Source organism: Rattus norvegicus, chromosome 20 (genome assembly GCF_021556685.1).
Source record: "Rattus norvegicus strain SHRSP/BbbUtx chromosome 20, alternate assembly SHRSP_T2T, whole genome shotgun sequence".
In the NCBI taxonomy this organism is placed as follows: Eukaryota; Metazoa; Chordata; class Mammalia; order Rodentia; family Muridae; genus Rattus; species Rattus norvegicus.
Genome location: NC_141553.1, coordinates 17,723,890 through 17,733,511, shown reverse-complemented (window position 1 = coordinate 17,733,511; position 9,622 = coordinate 17,723,890). Strand labels below are relative to the sequence as shown.

At 41.9% G+C, this 9,622-nt stretch overlaps 1 pseudogene; it reads right to left on the bottom strand.

Moving 5' to 3' along the window:
- Nucleotides 1-7,435: 7,435 nt before the first annotated feature.
- Mtfr1-ps2 (mitochondrial fission regulator 1, pseudogene 2) lies at nucleotides 7,436-8,793 on the bottom strand (annotated as a pseudogene).
- Between the last annotated feature and the right edge of the window lie 829 nt (nucleotides 8,794-9,622).

Genomic DNA, 9,622 nt, shown 5'->3' with positions numbered 1-9,622 from the left:
CTTCTGTCACCTGCGATTATTTCTTTTTTTAATTTTATTTTTTTATTAACGTGAGTATTTCTTATTTGCATTTCGAGTGTTATCCCCTTTCCCGGTTTCCGGGCAAACATCCCCCTAATCCCTCCCCCTTCCCTTCTTTTTGGGTGTTCCCCTCCCCAACCTCCCCCCATTGCTGCCCTCCCCCCAACAATCACATTCACTGGGGGTTCAGTCTTAGCAGGACCAAGGGCTTCCCCTTCCATTGGTGATCTTACTAGATATTCAATGCTGCCTATGAGGTCAGAGTCCAGGGTCAGTCCATGTATAGTCTTTAGGTAGTGGCTTAGTCCCTGGAAGCTCTGGTTGCTTGGCATTGTTGTACATATGGGGTCTCGAGCCCCTTCAAGCTCTTCCAGTTCTTTCTCTGATTCCTTCAACGGGGGTCCTAATCTCAGTTCAGTGGTTTGCTGCTGGCATTCGCCTCTGTATTTGCTGTATTCTGGCTGTGTCTCTCAGGAGCGATCTACATCCGGCTCCTGTCGGCCTGCACTTCTTTGCTTCATCCATCTTGTCTAATTGGGTGGCTGTATATGTATGGGCTACATGTGGGGCAGGCTCAGAATGGGTGTTCCTTCTGTCTCTGTTTTAATCTTTGCCTCTCTATTCCCTACCAAGGGTATTCTTGTTCCCCCTTTTAAAGAAGGAGTGAAGCATTCACATTTTGATCATCCGTCTTGAGTTTCATGTGTTCTATGCATCTAGGGTAATTCAAGCATTTGGGCTAATAGTCACTTATCAATGAGTGCATAACATGTGTGTTTTTCTGTGATTGGGTTACCTCACTCAGGATGATATTTTCCAGTTCCAACCATTTGTCTATGAATTTCATAAAGTCATTGTTTTTGATAGCTGAGTAATATTCCATTGTGTAGATGTACCACATTTTCTGTATCCATTCCTCTGTTGAAGGGCATCTGGGTTCTTTCCAGCTTCTGGCTATTATAAATAAGGCTGCTATGAACATAGTGGAGCACGTGTCTTTTTTATATGTTGGGGCATCTTCTGGGTATATGCCCAAGAGAGGTATAGCTGTCACCTGCGATTATTGCTGAATTAGGGACTCATGTATCCCGGGCTGGTTTCACGATTCAAATATCTTGGCTCATGAGAATTGCCAGAAAACTATTAGAAAACTTTTAGAAAAAAAATCCTTGTCTGAGATCTGAAATTATTAAGCACAAAGCTCTAAAATCTACAGGCTTTCGTGAGTTTCCCAGGGTAACAGATGGAGCAAATCTGTTGACTGGTGTTATGTCCAGATTCAATCCAAAGTTCTTGATAACTGACTCCATCTCTGGACATCTCAAATTCTCTGCAAATGCTAGAAGATGATGTCTAACTTTAGATCTCCCTGCCTCTCCCTCTAAAGTGCTTGGATTACAGTTGTGCATCTGGAGACTGGGTTTATGTGTGAAACCCAGGGCAGATACTCTTCCAACTAAGCTACCCCTATGGACCACTTGTATGGTTTTCCTCATGGTATTAATGCTATCCTAGTCTACTCTAAATCTACAGAGGAAGACCCAGAGGCAGGGCTTTGATGGTTTGTCAAAAAAACATTGATGAAAATGAAGTAGAATATAGTTGAGTTGGATGATATGCTATAGTACATGTTTTCTGTCTTGAAATGCCCAGATAGTGATACATGCAATTTGCAGAGAATTTGATATGTCTAGAGATGGAGTCAGTTATCAAGAACTTTGGATTGAATCTGGACATAAAACCAGTCAACAGATTTGCTCCATCTGTTACCATGGGCAACTCACAAAAACCCGTAGATTTTAGAGCTTTGTGCTTAATAATTTCAGATCTCAGACAAGGATTTTTCCCTAAATAGTTTTCTGGCTATTCTCATGAGCCTCCAGGCTTGGGAAACATTTTATGGACAGTCATAGGGTGTAGTAAAAGTTGCCGATGTGAGGTATAAGGCTGAGAGATTGGGAGGTGGCTACACAAGATGCAGCCTGTCCAATGAGATTAACCTATTCTCGGAGTTAAACTTCATTAATGGAGATCTTCCAATGTCTCATGAAGAGTGGCTAAGCCCCCTAGGATTGTACTATACCCTCTCGTCCCTTGATTAGGATCACAATGCCAGGATACTCCATAGATTATCTTCAGTGCACATGGAATAATGAGAGGCAAAACCTTCACAGATGGGGTTGAGAAATGGTCACCAAATTGAAGAACCGATTTCGAGAGTCTCATTTGAGTTCATTTAAAACACAGAAGACTAGTCTGTTAAATATGTTTTCACTGAAAAAAACTTAAAAATAATAACACTATTCACAGTTTTAGAAACAATCTTCCAGTTTTTTTTAATGTAATTGAAATTTATTGAGAACAATTATATGTTACCAAACACACCGATGAGCTAAACATGAACTGGGGATGATGCCACACTGGGGATGAAAGAAATGGTAAGATCGATGTCCTTACTGACCTCAATCTTCATGGAAATATAAATTAGGTAAGATAAGTACAGTGGACAGCTTTTGCTAATACACACAACCTCGTTATAAACTTCAGCTGAGTGAAGGCAGCTCCAGCCCTCTCAAATATAATCGACTTTCTATCATTATGGCACAGAGGCTAAGATGTCCTTAATGTCAGGAAATGGATTTTAAAGAAGACTAGACCATTTTATCTATAATTTAAGGACTCTCCCTCTCTGTGCTTTTAGCCTTAAATCTCAAACTCCAAAGTCTCAGAAGTTCTTTAAATGATGAAATTTGGTTTTCAATGTGTTTCCATAAAACCACTGAGGCCTGGAACTACTTGTTAAAGGATTATGTCAGAGTTAATTTTGGCTTTTGCTCTAACAAATCAAATGCTCAGTATCTTTGGAATATATAACATTCCGGGGTTCCAAAATATACAGAAATAGAAAGCCTGACCTAGGTGTGAAGGGGTTTTTATTATAGTTGTCAATTTTGATTCCCACATTGGCTCTCTCTAGTAAGACTAGTGTGGACTCCATTTCACTCACAGAAGAGAAGACTGGTCGCCTATTTGTGCTGTCTGTCCCAATGCTGGGAAGTTTCAAGAAACCCAAGTTTGTCCTTACAGGGAGCCTTTCCTTGGACCCCACCAGATGGCTTACATTTATAATGAGTACAGGAACCCTTCAGTTTGAATGCTATCCCATGAATATCCCAGAGAGCATTGTGTTTTCTATGAGCACCTATTCCTTGGGTTGGCCCCTTCCTGCTCCTTTCAGGGATACTTCTCCCTCTAACCTGCAATATCACATTCTAGCTGCTCTTGTCACCTGACCAGGGCCCTTGTCACTTGCTGCTGCTCACTTTCTTCAGTCTCATTTCTTGTCAATTCCAGACTCCTGTTTTCCCAAGCATTGCCTACCTCAGCATTCTCTTTTCTAGGGACATGGTCTCTCTTTTTTTTTTAATTTTTTTTTCATCTTTATTAACTTGAGTATTTCTTATTTACATTTCGAGTGTTATTCTCCTTCCCAGGTTCCAGGCTAACATCCCCCTAACCCCTACCCCTCCCCTTCTGTATAGGTGTTCCCCTCCCCATCCTCCCCCCCATTACCACCCTCCCCCCCAACAATCACGTTCACTGGGGGTTCAGTCTTGGCAGGACCAAGGGCTTCCCCTTTCACTGGTGCTCTTACTAGGCTATTCATTGCTACCTATGAGGTTGGAGCCCAAGGTCAGTCCATGTAAAGTCTTTGGATAGTGGCTTAGTCCCTGGAAGCTCTGGTTGGTTGGCATTGTTGCTCATATGGGGTCTCGAGCCCCTTCAAGCTCTTCCAGTCCTTTCTAAGATTCCTTCAAAGGAGGTCCCATTCTCAGTTCAGTGGTTTGCTGCTGGCATTCGCCTATGTATTTGCTGTATTCTGGCTGTGTCTCTTAGGAGAGATCTACATCTGGTTCCTGTAGGCCTGCACTTCTTTGCTTCATCCATCTTATCTAATTGGGTGGCTGTATATGTATGGGTCACATGTGGGGCAGGCTCTGAATGGGTGCTCCTTCTGCCTCTGTTCTAAACTTTGCCTCCCTATTTCCTCCCAAGGGTATTCTGGGACATGGTCTCCTATCCAAGGGTCTGTCACCATTACTTGTCCCTTGCTCTGAAAGCTTCTTTTAATCCCAGTGGAGGAGGGAGACACCCACTTCCCTTTGCCATCTAAAGATACCTCTGTCTAAGGTAGATTCCAACATTGCCTTTCATGAGATTTTAAACTTCTCAGAGCCACTGACTTCATTAGTCTCTCTGCCTTGGTCATCCCATGCTAAGCACAACAGTAGATGTGTGAAAGATGTCTGTTGAAATGTGTGGATTCATCTCTAACCTCAAATATCAGAATTGACATGAATGCACAGGTCTTCTGGTAATTCTAAGTGTCCTGCTCTGGTGGCTAATTTTATGTTCGTTTGACACCTGAGAGGAGGAAAGTCCAGTTGAGACTATGCCTTCCTAAGATTGGGCTGTAAGGAAGCCCGTAGAACATTTTCTTATTTAGAGTAGGCAAGAGAAACTGTAGGTTGAAGGTTATGTGACTGGTCTAGAGTCCCAATCCCTTCACTGGAAATCTTGTCTGGTTATAAGAGAGGGCCAGCTCAGGCTCCATGTCCCCCATTGCTAGGAGTCTTAGCTCGGGGCACTCTCATAGACTCCTGAGAGTTTCCACTGCACTAGATTTTTAGCTTGTTCCAGAGACATCCTCCAATTGTCTCTTCCAGTACTCTCTCCCTCCATCCACCCTCAAACTAATTCTTCCTGTTCCCATCTTCCTAATTACCAGGACCCTTCCTGCCTGGAGTGGGTTGAAATGAGACACAGAGTTGGACTCCGCTATAGCTTTAAAGTCTGATGGTCTCTGGATGATTTAGCTCTCTAACTATGCTGAATGCTGATGATAACTTCTAAAATACTTTCTTGCTCTTTCTGAGGGTTAAAAGCCTCTGACTTAGACAATTAACACCTGTAGCATTACAGTGGGGATTAAGTAAAGGACTAATTGTCAGAGCCTTTCCCTTTTTATCCAAATGCTTCTCACTTGCCAGGCTAGGGGGAAGTTTTGAGCAGTAAACGTTTATTGAACCAGGAGAAGAGAATCATGCTTGCAGAAGGAAAAAAAACTTTTACACAAGCAAATATAGATTAAACATAAGTTCATATACAGATTCATGCATACACATCTCTTAAATCTCCATCCAAACCAACTGGGCACAGCTTACATACATTATCATAACTATATTTTCACACACACATTTATACTTACATATGCATTTGGAGCAAAAGACCAAGGACCAGTGCAGAAAGAACTCATTCTGGATGAAAAATGAGCTCAAATCTTTATTGCATAGAGAAAGAAAAGCCTTCTACCCTTTTTATTGCTAAATGAATTAAAACTAAGTCTGTAAGAAGAAAGCTTTGTTCTCTTTAGTAAAACTAGGCCTGCCTTACTACTAAGAAAAGACCTGTTCTGCCCCATGCTAAGGAGAAGCCTGCCTGCTCCTGCTCTCTCTGCAGCTTCTTCTTTTTTCCTCTTTCCCTCTGCATTCTGCATACTGCTCTTTTAGTTTTTTAAGCTGCCGTATAATTTCCAGGTTATTATACTCTGCATTCTCCTTCTAATCCTGCTCTCTCCTCCTACTCTGATGTCACAATAATACCCTTGCTCTCAATACCATTACTCTCAATGTTATGCCTTTCTTCTAAGTTTTTCTTGAGTTCAGTTCTGTTTAAAAAGTGTTCTGTCTAAAAAGTTATCTAAAAAAGTATCCTCAGCTCAGTTCCTCCTTTCTCTCTTTGTCCTCAGCACTTACAGATATTTCAGAATACATGATCGCATGGTAAAACACACCACAAGTTTACACATAAATCCAAATCATAAATCGAAAAAGAAGCTTACAGAGAACGTTTACATGCATATGTATTAGGAATAATTATCTGGCTAAACATTCATCACCTGTCACAGGTTCACAGGTTCGTAGATGGTTAAAAACAATAACAAAGTTATCAGTGAGGTTTTCTATAGATAAACCTAGTCAATATTTTGTCTTCTGCCCTAGCACCTATAACAACTCATTGTTCCCTATTTATTAACCTTTGGCTAATGCTTTTACAACCTTTGGAGTGTGCTCTGAGTAGTAGAATGCCTGCTTACTATCACAGAAGCAATTAATTAGTGACACTTGGCAGAGTTCTCATTGCAGTTTTTTTTTGACTATAAGAAAGGACCTAATAGCAGTCCCACAATAAAAGAGCTTAATAAATACCGTTAGAATTTTCCGAATTCTTATAGGATCATCATTAAAAATTAAGAACTCATCTATTTGTCTATAAAGCATCACTATGAGAGAGTGCATCTTTGTTGTTTTGCAGAGATCGGCTCAAAAGGGTGGGGCAATACCTAGTGATTGCTATATATGTTTCATAATAACAGCAAAAGCATATTAACAGCAAGAATCTTTCCTAAAATGAATTTCTCATGGACCTTGCCTATAGGAGCAAATCTGTCATGGATTCATAATCCAAGGCAAACTCATCTCAGGAAGATCACCTGCTAGTTATTAGCTTGTTGACTCCTGGCAACTAATCTCCCCCCTCCACCTGAGATATTTATATCTACTTCCCATTCCCAGGGAGATTCATGACTCCCTGCTTGAGCTCCCCTTTAGCTTCTCTTGCTATGTGGATTGTAGCCTGGGTTCTCCTTTGCTTTATAGCTAATAATCACTTAAAAGTGAATACATGTCATGTTTGTCTTTCAAGATGTGGGTTACCTCATTTGTAATGCTATTTTTCTAGTTCCATCCATTTGCCTGCAAATTTCAAGATGAGATTTTGAATTTTAAAACACTTTGGATTTTAATGGACTGGGTATTTCAAAGAGGCTAATTTTTTTTTTTAGGTGCTTGAATTTTTAAAAAAGTTTAAAATTTGGAATATTTTATATCGCAAATTTTAAAATAACACTCTGGCTTTTATTTAAGAAGTGATTTAATTCAATATTTGATTAATTACTACTTGAGAAGTACATTTGCTTTCCAGTATTGGGTGGCCATGAGGTTTAGGCAGAGTTCCTGATCCTTACTTCCTTATGACAGAAAGCAATGTGGGGGCTCAGCAATAAACATCTACCGCTGATTATGTAAACTCAACTCCACACACAAAAAAGTGATATATAAGTTCCGTTTGAGGCATTCCCATTTCTGATACTGTGCACTAATAACAGGGTATTCCATGTGTTCTACCACTGACCAGTAAGCTATCAACGACCATGAAGAGATGGTATCCTCCCTGATGCCACCCATATTGTTTTATATCCATATGTGTGCATATAACGTTAAGGATTATAAACTGCACAGAAAGGTCCACATATAGCTGTCTGTGTTCTGGAGCCATACACATACAAATATTTTCAAGGCTGGAGGATGAGTCCTGGATATCTATTTAAAAACTTGTCATAATTTACATAGGTTAAGGAGAGCTCCAGAACTGGGGTGGCCTTTGACTCTGGCTTTGGAATTCCTCTCTCAACCTTATCTTGACTGTTGTTGATGTGTTTATAATAAGATAAAGAGAGGGGGGATATGTTTTATGGAGGTGTGGTGAGGTGTGGAGGAAGGGGTTGCCTCTGTGGGCCCAGACTGAGGCAACCCTTCCCCCTGAGGGACCAGTCACATGAAGATATAGTATAGAATAGAGTTTATTTAGGGCATGGAGAGGAGAGTTAAGGAGGTAGTAGAGGCAGAGAAAGGCAGAGACAGAGAGAGAAGAGGAGTAGAGAAGTTGAGAAGTAGAGGCCAGCCACGAGCATGTGGAGAGAGTGGGGTCAGGAAGACAAGAGCAAGAGAGGAGCAAGAGAGCAAGTGAGAACAAGAGAACAAGGACAGGGCAAACAACCCCTTTTATTATGAGGCCTACTTGGCTGTTGCCAGGTAACTGTGGGAGGAACATACTTGCTGTTGCTAGGTAACTGTGGGGTGGAGCCTAGACAGAATGCTAACAGTTCTGTTGACTGATAAGCACACCTCTTTTTCAGAGCTTCTGTTATGAGAGCAGGGGAGCAGGGTCAGTGGTATCCTCGGGCCTAGGCTTTACATCTTCCGACCTCTTGACTCATCATATCTTCATAATGTTCATGTCTTTAAAGATCTCTAGCATATTTGGCCTGCCGGGTTTCTTTGGGTGACCCATAGCCACTCTTTCCAGCATTGTTTTTGCTCTCTTTGTTCTTTAATCAGATAAAGAACAGACATACTTTGGTGGAACACCAATGGAGGAGGAGGGGAAGGAGGTGATGGTGCTATAGTAACAGATGTGGAAGTATCTAAGTGACCTGAACTGGGACTCTTGCTCCTGGAGGGTCACAATCTTAGCAATCTGAGCTCTAATGGCGGCAAGTTCATTCCGGATCTTCTGCAAGGCTTCCTTACTGGCCTCACTTTGGAGGAGGCTCATCTTGAAACAAATTCAGGTAGGAAATATGCCTGCTCCAGGGCTTCTCAAAGCAAAGAAGGTCATCCTTAAGGAGGGAGGCTAGGACCTGACCTCTGCCAAGAGTCTTGTTAAGCACTCTTCTTCTGTGGCTCCAACATCAGCAAAGGATGCCACTATATCCTCTCCTAGGACTCTTGGACACTGAATCAGAGATAAGTGGGTACCAATTTTCCTGATGATACTTTAAGATGAACCATTTGGTTTTATAGACCAACTGCATACTAACTCCAATTTGCTGAAACACCATCCTCATGGGCACTTAATCCTGCCTAGCATTTACCAAGTCTTCCCAACATGCAGTTGAAATACCCCAGGCATCCATAGCAGCACATGGTTCATAGAACACACTCTGCTGCTGTGATGTTTCTATTAATGTGAGATCTTGGATGAATAAGAAAGGAAAGATTGTGGATGTACGTCTATGTTAAATTAACAAGAGAACAGTTGTCCTGGCTATGTTTAAGTCAAGTTGACACAAGCTACAGTCATGGAAGATGAGGGAGTATCAGTTGAGAAAATGCCTCAATAAGAATTACCTATAGACAGGCCTATAGGGCATTTTTTAAATTAACTTGAGTATTTCTTATTTCCATTTCGAGTGTTATTCCCTTTCCTGGTTTTCGGGCCAACATCCCCCTAACCCCTACCCCTCCCCTTCTTTTTGGGTGTTCCCCTCCCCAGCCTCCCCCCATTGCCACCCTCCCCCCAACAATCACGTTCACTGGGGGTTCAGTCTTAGCAGGACCCAGGGATTCCCCTTACAGTGGTGATCTTACTAGGATATTCAATGCTACCTATGAGGTCAGAGTCCAGGGTCAGTCCATGTATAGTCTTTAGGTAGTGGCTTAGTCCCTGGAAGCTCTGGTTGCTTGGCATTGTTGTACATATGGGGTCTCGAGCCCCTTCAAGCTCTTCCAGTCCTTTCTCTGATTCCTTCAACGGGGGTCCCGTTCTCAGTTCAGTGGTTTGCTGCTGGCATTCGCCTCTGTATTTGCTGTATTCTGGGTGTGTCTCTCAGGAGAGATCTACATCCGGCTCCCGTCTGCCTGCACTTCCCTGCTTCATCCATCTTGTCTAATTGGGTGGCTGTATATGTATGGGCCAC